Genomic DNA, 13,744 nt, shown 5'->3' on the forward strand with positions numbered 1-13,744 from the left:
TACATAGCAAGAAGCACGAACATCACTTTCGAGTCAGTTCCCTTTGTCCGCAAGTCCCACAGGTGTGATACAAAGCAGCCCATATGTATGTTGCACATGCCTTGGTTTGTGGAACCTTGAGATTAGGAAATCTTTTATGATGGGCTACAAGCAGACATGCCCTTTGCCTTGGAGGGAGACATTATTTTATTATGCTGGACAGCAAGCAAATCTGCCCTGTGATTCAGAGGCAGACATTATCATCCAAGACTGATCACTTTCTAAACATCCTTAAAAAGATATTATGGAACAAAAGCGTACTTAGTGTCTTGAGAGACCCAAGGAGAAGTTTCTCCCAACAGATAGGCTTTGAATTCAAGCCAACCTCTTGGCACTCACTAGTTGTATGATTTTTACCAGTCTCTATCAGTTTCCTCACCTGAAATTGAGGATAGCACTTATCCCTAACTCATAGCCATTTTAAACATCAAATGAAATCACATGCATTAAACTGTTTTATAAACAATACAGCAGCATACAAATGTTATTATTTATGCCTCTAGGACACACCATTGTTTATTATGAAGACAAAAAATATAGTATAACAAAATTAAAGATCAATTAATAACACACTTAGTAACCGCCTGAATATTCTAGAGTAGGCTTAGGTAGTACAAGTTGAAGAATAAAACACATTTCTAGATCAAAAATTTCACAGTCTAGGAAGGAAGCAGACAGGGCAGTGTCTAAGATATGTTCAGGGGACAGAATAGAAGCACAGAAGGATGACCTCTGGTCATCACTGACTTATAGAGCTTAGAGAGATCTAAGTAATCATTAAATCCAATCATCTTATTTACCACTGAGAAAAACTGATGACAAAAATGTTCAGTAACTTTTTTCAGGGTTGACTACATGCAGGTGAGGTCAGAACTAGGATCCATTCTTTCTGACTTTTAGTTTGGTTTAAAAAAACGAAAAAAACAAAAAACAAAAAAACCTTACAGAAATTTCTTATTCCTGGACAGAGTTTTGACAAGATCAAGAGGGAAAAATTGGTTTGGCACCATACATCTTTCCCTCCTCTGTAACTTTACTTTAGCTTGTTGCCACTTTACCTCTTTGTTCCCCAAGGATTACAATGGATGTACTCTTTGTCTTTTTCCTTCTCTCAAAGGTCAATTATTTCCTCTTTTTGTTGTATAAAAATTCTAGCTAGAACGAACCTCCCTTCTGACTCTTTTTCTTCCCTTTCACTCCGTCTGACCTCCTATCTAATACCTTTCCCCCATCATATCCTACAAAATGCTAACCCTGCCACCTTTATAATCCCTGATTGCCAGTTATTCAGTCTGCTTTTTGCTTTCCTTTCACTCCTGTCTGCCATACCATCTACCCAGTGAACTTGAAGCAGATTTCACAAAATACAAAATGAAATATTAGCCACAAACCCTGAGGCCCATTTTAAAGACTAGAGGTAATCAGCGGCTAGGAAAAGATTCTAGTCAAGGAAGACCATAGCTCACACAGTCTTCCCAGAAATATAACAGAAACTTTGCTCCAAGGTAAAGTTTCACCAATATACAATAAGCTTGATTTTAATTCTACTTATGGATTTTGAAAATCTTTCAGTACTATACAGTACCTAAATTTTTCATTAATCTCATATTTGAGATTGGGCTGGGAAAGAAGTATAGATCTGTCTTTTTCAATAAGTTCCACAGTGTCCGTAGCTCAATAGCCTTAGATCTTAATTATAAAAGTATGAGTGTTTTTGGACAATACAGAGAAAAATCATATCCCTTCAATTTAAACTCTGTCCTTTGACTCATTAAAAAGTTCCAAAAATATACTTTATATTTTAAAGAGTGAAGACATTATATTTAAGGGTTTTGAGCAGCTTTTTAAGTATATAGGAATGCTAATATAACCAGTTTAATGCAATCTTTTAAAATAAAGACAATGCAATAATTCAACTTTAAGTTTTTAATGATATGATGAGTTGACTTTTTTTGGTTTTATAATACACATGAGTTTGCTTCATATTCAAATACAGTCAAAGAATTTTAATTTTGTGAAATTATCTATGGTGCAAGCATTTAAAAGCTTTGCTTAACCCCGAAGGACTAAAATAAAATCAATACTTGAATACATACTATCTGTACTAAATAGCATTTAAAATTATAACACCAGTAATTTTCAACATCATTGAAGCCAAGAACAATGATATCACAGTCAATAGTGTTCCTGAAGGCGAAATAAGTAAATCTGGTTCATGATAAATTATGAAAATGGTAATTATGTAGATAAGAATAAATGGCTTTAAATTCCCTAATGAATGATAAGTCAAGTCACTGACAAGAGTAATCAAAATATATTCCATATGTGATTAACAACACTTAAATCTGACATTGACAAATATTATTTAATTCAAACAACAGTAGAATCACAAGCATATGTAGTCTCTAAACCTCCAGGTTACAATAAATTGTAGAAAGAATGGGAATATCGGTCAGCATGCTCATTTTGTTTTTGTCCTTGCTGTTTTGCCTAGAATGTATTTATTTTTTAATGCTAATATACCTTTCAGGTTAGAGATGGAAAGTGCGGGTCAAAATAAATGCTCTCTCTCTCACACACACACACAACAAACACACAATTAGAATAAATGACAGTTCTTCATAGAATACTTCCTCACACACTGAAGAAACAAACAAAAAGACATTCTATCAGTATGAACTATTGATCATTTTCCCATTAAATTTATTAGGTGCCAGACACTGTGCAAAGCACCAGGAATCAATAGAAACACGTTAAACATGGTTCTGCCTCACAGAGCTTACAGTCTAATGGACTCAGTAAAATCAATTCATATCATTACTCAGCTATAAGCAAAGCTATTCAATATAACAGAAACGTCTATTAAAAGCACTTAAAAGAAACTGAGTACGATTTAATAGCATTACTATTACAAACTATATTAATCATACAACTTGCAAGAAAACAAATTGCTTCACTCTCTCAGACTGACATGTCTAAATCTAATCTCAGTTTATAATTAATATACCAGAATAAGAAAACATGTAAGAATTTCCAGGGCATTGATAAAACTGGCAACAAAATTTTTTGAACTGAGCTCGTGACATGAGACCCAGGTCTTTTCTCAATAGATTAGAGTCACACATCTGAGCTACGACACTTCTGGCATTAGTAAAACTGGTTTAGTGAAAATACTATTAATAAAATATGAAGAAGTTAAACTCCCTAAATGATAAGCTATTATGTTTTCAATACTAAATTGAACACTTATGAATTCTGTGCTCAGATTAAAGAGCCTTTGAGAAAAGTGTTTAGAGCCAGTGGCCAGGTTTATGCTGCTTACTACAAGGAGAAACCTGTCTGAGAAGTAAGAATTGGAGGCTTCCAACCTTTCTGTGTGCGTGAAATGAAACTCAGTGGTAAAGGAGCTCTCTAAAGCCTTGCGACTCAAGTACCACCCGCATTAGCTTCACCCAGGAGCTTGTTAGACATGCAGAATCTCCAGGCCCCACTGCAGAACCTGCATTTTAGCAAAATTCCCCCAGATGATTAGTGTGCGTGTCAAAGTTTAAGAAGCACCGATCTAAAGGGGTAGGTTTTACTTGACTATAGAGCCATTCCAACTATCTGGCATAAACTTAAACTTCTGTATTCCCAGCACATCTCCTAAACCCTCCAAGGTACCACCAGCTTCAAGGTGAGTTCAGCAACAATGAGTCAATCAGAAGAAAAATAAAAACAGCGGTGAGATTGAACCACTCATTATTATCATTCAGCATCTCCAGCTGAGCCTTTTACTGTCAACCACCCTGGCTCCAGATGCAACTGGGGTTGGAGGATTGTGCCTACAGAGGACAGAAGGGCAGGCATACACATATCTCCCTAGCTAGCTGTCTTCACACATCCCTCTGTCAACAGTGACCCAGTCACGTTGCAGGCCCTTAGCCTGCATATGGCCCACAGATATGTCTGTTGGCCCACACAGTATTTCAATTTTGAATTTAATACCATCATTTATAAATCTGAAATTTTCACATTAAAAAATCTGCACATCTAAGTTCTCTTCTACAAATCATGGCAACACCAGACCCACATTCCAGCATGGCAACAAGTGGAGCCAAGGTTCGGCTATCCCACTCAGAATACCAGACTCTCCACTATTCCCTACGGTCTCCCCAACACTGTAGCTGAGGCTATGTGTCAGTGGCCATTTGTCATCTTCCATTTGGTCTGCTTCATTCATTCACATTCCCAGCCTGCCTCCTATAGGCATTTGAATTTGCAACCCCTTTAAGAGGCTCTAGGAAGCATCATGTCACTGATCTCAAGTCATTCAGCCTATCTGAATTTCTTTCTTTCAGGTACGTAACTCAGGAAAAGGAGCTATTGTTTGTGTCACCCTTAGTTTGATCATTGATCTTGTGAGCTGGAATCAATCCACTGAACTACATTATTACCTCACCTTAAATACACACTGTGATATTTTTCTTCACAACTCATTCCAACTCAGACATTTTAACTATTTTAACTCTTTTCAGAACTGTACTTCACAGTTATAAATAAGAATTAATAGTAAGAGCAGATATAACACAAATACACTGTTGAACCATTCCTCCAGATTCATTTCAAAACCTCAAGTATTATACTAAAACAGTGAATTCTGTATCTTTGTCTTTTTTGTTTACTGCAATACTCCAAGCACCTAGAGAGTGTTCAATAAATATTTATTGAATAAATGAATGAACTTTCCCAAGGATTATAAATTCTCTAAAGTTCATATGTAGATTTTGAATGAATGTGTTTAATTATCAACAGGTATATGAAGATTATTCATTTGCTAACTAGTTCTGTTTGGGTTAATCAACCAAACCATTTTATCTCAGTGACTATGAAAACCAGCAGTAGAGAAGAGACATGTAACCTCAACAAGCCTAAGACTCATGGCCTATCGCAACTTGTTTTGCAACAAAACAGCATCATGCAAACTAGGGAAAATGGATAAACAGAATAAGAGTTAGTCTGATTCAATTTTATATCCCTACATCTATAGTCTTTAGTTATCACCATAATCATCATTAACATCATCATCCCAATCAAATAAAGCTTAACTTTTACAAATTGCTTACTGAAAAGCATTTATGGAACTTTTACTGGTGCTCCAGGAACTTTTTGTGCTAGATGTCCCTTGACTTTCTGAATAAAGGTATGTCCTGGAATACTGTTATACTTCCCATACCATGATGTTTAGTACGTCAGAATACAGGAAAAAATTACATTTTTTAATTATCTTGAAAATTTGACTGAAGAAAATATACTGCTGAGAAACTGAGGCACAGAGAAATAAATTGATTTTCTTGTGGTTACATGTTTATTTATTGGTAGAGTTAGAAAAGCATCTACAGAGCTCTCATCACTGCACCACATTGGTTTTATAATAGTCATTTTCAAAATTTATCTGCTAAACAAAATGCAAGCCAATGAATTTTAACCACTCAACAAATGATGTGATGAGCAAATATATCTTCAAACAGCAAAGTCTAAATTTTGACCCAGTTCTGGTGTATTTATAAACACACAATAATCAATCTAAAAGGAGTTTGCAATAATGCTAAGTATGTATCTTAGGAAACTACTATGATACAACATTTCAAGAACTAAGCCTGAAAAAAAAAAATTAGGTTAGAATTTTCCTCGAACTTAAAGCTGCCCCAAATGGGGCCTCTGGTTTCTGGAGTATGAGATTTCAATGCCCTTTCACTCTCCCCTTGGGCTTTGGATTGCCTGACTTAAAGGTGGATCATCTATCTCCTTTCTCCTTTTATACCATAAAAGAGAGCTAAAGTTAGAGCTGTTTCGCTCAATTCAACTCAACTTTCTGAAGAAAATACAAACAAAAGCAGGACCACGTCACTGCTACTGATATGTCTGACGGCCATTCTAAGGAGGAATTTCCTGAACTCTTCAGCACCAACAAATTTGAGTATGCCATCCGTCATACACCTACAACAAGGAAAACTAAACTGAGAAAGAAATGGTAACAATAGCTAGGTTTTCCCACCTTAAATGAATTTGGAACTGTCGTAAACTAATATAAATTAAAAATATAAGTACATACGTTGTTTTCCTCAAATGATCTGAACTGACCACTTCTGAATTCTTCTGATCTGAACAATCACAAATTTGCTACATCGCTCCATAAAGCTCTACTATTTGAGTAGACCCAAGTTTTAGGGCTGTCAAAGGCCTGCTCTCTTGAAGAACCCATTCTAACAAAGTCTCAGTGCTCTATTAATAGGTTGAGGTTTTGTTATTAAGATTCCTATGACCACATAACCCATTTTTAGTTGCCTGCCTTTGCTTACTCCAATCCATCAAGACAAAAAATATGAAGCCAGAAAAATGCAGACTAGGACAAATAACACACCTTGCGTTTCTTATATAGATGGTCTTTTTCATAATAGAGCAGGAGAGAGAAAGCACATTTACTTCCTCCAATATTTAAGTACAATTCTCACTGGAATCTCCAAGAAGGATGTTAAAAAAAAGGAGGAGAACAACTCAGCCGAACCAAATAAAACCATGGCACAGTTTTTACATATAAATAATAATTTTCAGTGGTCAGTTTTTTTGCACCAGAAATAATCCATTTGTATATTCATAGCCCAGGCCATTCTGCTTGAAAACTTTCATTCCAAAGCACATATACACTTTTCCAAAAATCTTCTGTCATAGTGCCTGCTGTGGATACCTTCATGAATTCACTTATAAAGAGGGACATAATCTGCCATGATCTGTTCTGTATTATTAAACTCAACAGAAAGCTCTATATGCAGCAACAGGAGGCCACAGGCAATTAACACTGCAAACTGTAAGGTTTAGAATCTTTGCATGCACATGCATGCAATTATACAGTGACTAGTTCATAGCAGCAAAAAAAAAAAAAAAAAACTCATAAAAATATTTAGTAAAACAAACCTTTGCACTCCCCGGGCTTTAGGTGAAGAGTTAGCTTTACGTAGCACAAGGATAAAAGAGCAAAGAAGACCTGTTTGGCAGATTGTCCCCATTTTGTCAAAGTACTAAATTTAGCCTACCACCAGAATTGCTAAGAAGGCAACATTATCACATCATCCAGTCTCTCTGTAAAGAGTTTCCAAAATCTACTGTGTAGAAGGAGCATTATAAATATAAATTTAATTGATAAGTATGTTTGTGCTATTGCTAGGGGAAAGGGAGATGTACCTTTGCTAACTGGCCATTCAGGGGAAATCATAAAATAATTACAGGTACTACGGAGTAATTTAGGAGACTGAAGGAAGTGATTAAAAGGACTTTATCTAATATAAACATATAAACTATGATTCCCTAGCTATATTTCATACCCTATAGGGATAATTGTGAATAAAATGGAATACTCTCCTTATAGCTTATAGAGTCATGTCTCATCTGAATCCCAAGTTACCTGAAAGTCTTATATTTTTCAATGGTAATAATAATCAATTGCCTAAATATGCTAGATTTTCACTGATTCCAGTGACTAGGTGGCCTAGTTACAGCACAGGATGAAGTCCAACAAAGACGTGGTATACACATTGGAAGTGGGTGCATTTAGGAAATTTAACAAATTTGGAGTATAGTATCAATATGTTTCTGGAAATTTTGTAGATACCATTTGAAACCAGAATAGTATGCTCTAATGCAACACACGGTTTCTGTTTTGACTGTGGAGGCACATATTTAATAAAGACAGAATACAGATATATTCACTGTTTAAAATGTGTTGAGATTTCTAGTCATAGTGTCAATAAACACATCCCAAAGCACCCCTACACAGAGAACAAAATTGATTTTTTTTTTTTTGCATTTGTAGCCTAATGAATAAAAATATCTCCGAAAAACTGAAGAGAAAAAATACTGCCTGCAACAGTGGCTCAAAGAGTAAAACTCAATTATAAATGACGTTGTTAAACCATGGTTACCCAGTTGCACTGTAGGTCAGATCATGTAAAATAGTGAAAAACTAGGTACCTTAAAAACGTAGACATTTTTTAAAAAGTCATTCCCTCCCCCTTCAATACTAAACCAGTATTTTACATGGATCCCATTAAAAGCATATGTATGTATGTATGCATGTGCATATATATGTATAGAAGTAGAGATTAGATTCATATTGCAGAGAAAAGTATGTAAATACCACTTTTCTTCACATTCCAATGAAGTCTAACCATTCCTCTTAAAATTTCTGTTAAGAATTAGCAGAAGATAAGAATTGTTATCTATAGTTCACTGACAGGGCACTGAATCACTGTGCCAAATGAATAGAATCAGATTTTCTAAAAATTACCCAGTAAGTCAGTGGTCAATGACAACTAAAAACCAAAACTAATTTCTAGGTCTCTGTTTGCTAGGCCCACCTTTCCACCTCCCCTGTTTCAGACTGCACTCCAAACCCAAAGTAAAACTGTTCTCTAAAAAGACTTACAGTAACTCATTGTGAGACTATTCCTCCTCTTCCAGTGATACAGTTCCATGTGCTCTAAGTAATTCAAACTAAACCAAAGAATTTTCCAACAAAATAGCAAAGTCACCATATTACATGGCATTAAAATCAATGATTCATAAGCAAGATACAGGATGTGAAATGCTGTGCAGGTATGTGGACCAGACATGAGGTTGATTCGGCTGGCTTGGCCTTCATATCTAGCAGCAATCTGTGTTAATGCGTTTCTTCTCTTTGTTTTGGTGGAGCCCTACTAATAACAAGTTGATGAGCTGCATTTGTAAATGTCAGTTATAGATCAAAGAGGGCTATGTTAGATGCTTATTTTACTTCAACTTATGGTTTTTCACCTAGAAAACAAAACTGCATTGCACAGTAAAGTTCCTTATTTTTACTTGACTCTTCAATGAAAAAACAGCTGCAGAATAATGCGATTTAATGAGGCATTCCTAATAAAATACTGGAGAAGTAAAAGCAGGGGCACTGAACTGTTTCTGGTTGTTTCATCTTCTCAAATATATTAGAAATAACTGACGACACCTGGGAACATTCCTAGTTTGGGACATGCATTAAAGAGGCAAATGCCCATTAGTTTGCTGCCACAGCTGAACTTAGACAGAATCCGACAGTACCTTTTATTAGGGCCCATGATTAACAAAAAAAAAAAAAAAAGTCTGGAAAATGCTGGAGAGGCACATCTTACCCTACCTGTATAGGATAATCCATAACCTGCAATTAGTGACAAATCAAACTTAAAATGCACTTTCAACATTTACGTATTCAAAAACACACTGTAAAGGATCATCATTAAAATACTAAAGATACCGAATCCAGGAGGACTAAACCTTTCTGATATTATAAAAAATAACTTCCATAAAATCTTCTATCACCCCCTGAATTTCATCACTTCATAAATTTTTAAAAAGGAAAAGTGGCCATGTCTAAAAACAGATCTTTTTACAGCTGTTGTCATCACATTTTTATAACCCGGTGGTTAGTAAATACTGTAATGCAGTCTCCAAGCAATATGTACCTTTTTTGACATAGATCCATGGGATCTCAGTGAATCTTCACTCTCCGGTTTGTCACTTAAAATAGCTAATAGTTTTCTGATTCAAAATCACACATACTCAGAAAGCTTAGGTTCCTTTTTAGCACAACTTGTAGCCTTACAGGTGTTTGCTTTCACGTCGAGGTTTTTTGGTTCTTCCATAAGAGACATGTATCATAGCACTATGTATAAATATGTAAATTCAAGCAGCCTAAATTACAAAACTGTATTAAAGGCAAGAATCAAGATTTCAGTCTCAAAAAAATGCCTGATTTGAATAAAGCAACACACTAAAACTGTGTTCTGCCTCTTAAAAGTACTGTGTCTAAGCAGTTGGCAGTGTGACACTGCTTTCATAGTATTATGTCTATAAATAATGCAATCTAATTATTTTCATTGAAAATTAAGAAAATGCAAATAAAATGAGCTCCAGTGTGGTTCGTAATGGCCTTTCAATGGCTACAGATGGTTTTAAAAATTAGGACTCTAAAAAGGTCAGTATGCAAACAACTAACTGACCCGGGAAGAGATCCAGAACAAAGTAGGAAAAAGGGAAGATTAAATGTGTCTGATCATTTTTAAGGATCTCAGGTGCCAAATTTGAAACTGTAAAAGATTCACCAGTCTGAGAGCACATGTGCAAACATGGGAAGGCTGGAATCAATACAAATAATCTTAATGCCCTGGTTTTTAAAGCTTTAGAAGTGTCTTCAGAATCCTTTGCTAGTTATTGCCATTTAGGACTTTACCCAGAAATCTTAATTACTCATTTGTCTTAACTTACATTGCCTAACAGAGCAGTTTTAAAGTGTTAATTGATAATAGTCTGAATGTTGATGTCTCAAACAATCTAGTTGGGGAAGACAGGAACCAGATAATTATCATGCAGTCAATGGTCATTAAAATTCATCCTGTCACGAGTAAAAGACCCTTATACACCGACTGCTTTGCGGGTACTTTTCAGAGCAAAGGTTGCACACAGGTTTGTTTGGTTTTGTTTTTTTCAAGAATGATGCTTGCAAAATTCAAGAGGGTATTTAACACTCACAAAAAGAAGATATTTTCTTTTCTGTCTTATTGCCACAAGCCAAACTCACCCAGCACCAGGTGAAAATAGGCTAGCTATCCACTGTAGTGACTACACCTGTGATTCCACACACTTCAGGCAATCGTTTAACACTTGCTCAGGAGGTGGAATACTAACTAGAAAGCATCACGTCTACCACGGGGCTCTGCAAGCACCTACAGTTCCTCCTTTTCAAGTGGGGACTAGATAGCTCAGCCTGCAGTTCTAGGAGAAATAGGGCAATGGATCTCAAACTTTCCTTTACAAAGGCAGTTTCTGGAAATAACACGTTCCCCACTGACAAGTGAAGATCAGTGGCTTAAAGAAAACACCTCGGTGGAACCTGGCCTTTTGGAATAGAAGGGGGAAGGGACAGGAAAGCAGTGGGGCAGAAAAACCGTGTACTATTAGCAAGATTCTAGAGCCATCTATGCGGAAATAAATGAAAAACCGTTAGTTTCTCGAAGCTGTTCTTTTTCTGAACGCTGTTCCTAAAATGACCCTTGTCCTAAAGCTCTCCTGTAGTATCCTTTACTGAAGCTTTATCTCATTCAGTAGTAAAGCGTCCGGTACCAAATCTAAATAAACCTTTACACAGATGAGGCTCCAGAACTTATCAAGAAGATTCTTTATGAAAATGATTAGAGGTGGAGAAATCGATAGCCACCCTCTACAGACAGGCCCGAGAATTAACTAATCAGAAGTGGACAGAAAGTGGAGATTTCAGAAAGGCGACCTGACATCCCATTGATCCTCCCTTGAACGCGACCCCCAACTTCTTTTTAGGAGTCCAAAATGGTTACGAACCGAGATTGGTTTGGTTGAGGGATCGAATTAAAACCCACTTCAACCTCAGCCGGGTCGCCCGTTGTGTTAAGAGAAATGGGGCACAGAAGAGAGGGAGGGCAAGGCTCTCGGAACCGTCTTTCACTTGCTCAGATCCCCTCTCGGCGTTCCTCTACCCCCGCCCATACTCTGGACGCCCAACCAGCATCCGCTATCACCTCTCGCCTTCCCCGGGCGAGCTCCCTACAGCCCCCGACCCCCGGAGAAGGGAGGGCTTCCGGGCCCCGGGTCCTCCAGCTGCCGCCCGAGTCCCCAGCGCCGGCGGCAGGCGCGGCTGGCACCTACCTGCAGCCCGGCTTCCTGGTGGCGGCAACACCTAGCGATGCTCCTGCAGCTTCCGCGGGCCCGCGCCAGCCTTATCGCTCTTGCATCGCTTCCAAGATGCCAATCCGCTGTCACCGTTCTGGGGCATAGGGAACCGAAGTCTGGTGGTGTGTGCTCGTGGAGGGCGTGTGAGTGTGGCCCCAAGCGTGCGTGTGTGTGCGCGCGCGCGTGTGTTTCCTCCTCCGAGAGCAAAGAGGGTTCAGGAATCTCTAGACATCCAAACTGGAATCCCCTTAAAGTGGGTGGAAGGTGGCGTGCGGGAGCCTCGTTTCTTTCCTCCTCTCGTTTTTCACAAGTCAAAGTAATCAAAAGATTTGTTTACTGGGGAAACGCCGAAGTCCCGCAGCCCTCGCCAGCGCCCACGGTCGCCAGCGGTCCTCGCCGGATGCGCGCGGTGCGCTCAGCTCCTCACAATGCGAGAATCAAGGCGGTCTTGCAGCAGTTACCGCTCTTACTCCATCTCTGATTTGTTTGCTTTGAACGCCGAGTAAAGACTTTTCCTCCTGCCACACGTCGTCTCTGCCTCTCACACATACACACACTCACGCATACTCGGTTCTTTTTCCCCCTCCCTCCCTTTTTGCTCTCTGGGGAAAGGCAATTGGACGGAACAGTTCACCTTCAGAAAAGCAGCCTCCGCCACGTACTTCTCCAGTTTCCTGCCTCTCGTAGGTCCCGGGTCTCCGTTGTGCGCGAGTTGCTGGGGAGCTTCGGGGCAGGAAGGAGGAGAGGCTCTGAGCTCGGCAGTCTTCCGCCCGCGAGACGCTGGAGTTCCTCCGTCAGGCGCCCCTGTTCCCGCTTTTAGCAGATAGGTCCCAGCTGATGCCCTCTCGGAGACTTGGCGCCAAGTCCAATTAACAGCAACTCCTAACCAGCTGCAGACCCTCAATCCCGCCTCGAAGTGCTGCGGGCCGAGCCCCACGCAGCTCAACCGCTGCCCCTCTGGGCATCGTCGGCTGGGAGGAAGGGAAACCGCCGCTGTCCCCTTGTCCCCAGTACGCTGGGCACAGTCACCGCCGAGAAGGTGCGTGTTCCAACATCGAACACAAGCGAGCAGGGGCTGCCTGTGTCAGTTCGCTAAAGGAGGGGAGGGAGATGGGGCAGGGGAGGAGGCCGGGGAAACAAATCCGATCACCAGAACAAAAAGAATTAAGCGGTTTAGTAACCGAAGCCTCCTCTCCGCCGCCCACCCTAGGGCGCTGCACTGTCAAAAAACATTAGTGGTACCTTTTAGAAAGTCACCGTAGAGGGCAGAGCCCCCTGTTCCACCCAGACCCCTTATTCCACCCAGCCTGGACGTCCAGAGAGTCCGGAGTGACTGACTTCCCTGTATACTACAAGGAGAACGCAGGGAGGAAACAGGTGCCAACACTCCAGGTTGAGTTAAGCAGGAAAATGCGAGGGCGGGACCAGGCGGCGTTGCCTCCCTCTGTCTCTCTCCCAACAGCCACCTCTGTTAGCAGCCGCAGCTGCTTCTGAGAGGAAACTGCGGTCTCGCAGAAAAAGAAAGAGGCAGTAAAAGATGAGAGGGCGGCAATTGGTATAAAAGCTGGACTATGTCTCCCTCTAGAGGGAGGCTCGGGTTAGAAAGCTTTACTGACTACGACTCTGATCTCTCCACAAAGAAAAAGAAAACAATATCGGTTCCAGGGAATTTTGTAGTTTTACAAATTCCAACCTCTAATGGATTTAGAGAGAGGATTTGCACTGCAGGCTTATGTAAGCAGAGTCCTTGCTAAAGGAAGCTCTCCATATTTACAGAAATTTAATAGCAAGACGCTGGAAGGTCATGTCCTTACAGGTTTGGTCAATTTGGGTGTTGGTTTAAGCAGTATGCATACGAACTCAAGTGAAGAATCTTCTTAGACTCACTTTGATCAAGTCTGGCGATGAACAATACCTTAATCTAGTGATTAGAGGATTATGCAAAAATGAATAA

At 39.4% G+C, this 13,744-nt stretch overlaps 1 protein-coding gene across 2 annotated transcripts in view; it reads right to left on the reverse strand.

Moving 5' to 3' along the window:
- Positions 1-13,280, reverse strand: part of TAFA2 (TAFA chemokine like family member 2) — a 554,547-nt gene extending 541,267 nt beyond the window's left edge. The window contains exon 1 of one of the 2 annotated variants that reach the window (XM_067697196.1): positions 11,767-13,278. The gene's annotated coding sequence lies outside the window, so the exon portion shown is untranslated. Of the gene's footprint in view, positions 1-11,766 lie in introns of both variants that reach the window. The other variant, XM_067697195.1, reaches the window with a different exon arrangement.
- Positions 13,281-13,744: the final 464 nt, after the last annotated feature.

This window comes from Pseudorca crassidens, chromosome 11 (genome assembly GCF_039906515.1).
Source record: "Pseudorca crassidens isolate mPseCra1 chromosome 11, mPseCra1.hap1, whole genome shotgun sequence".
Classification (NCBI taxonomy): domain Eukaryota; kingdom Metazoa; phylum Chordata; class Mammalia; order Artiodactyla; family Delphinidae; genus Pseudorca; species Pseudorca crassidens.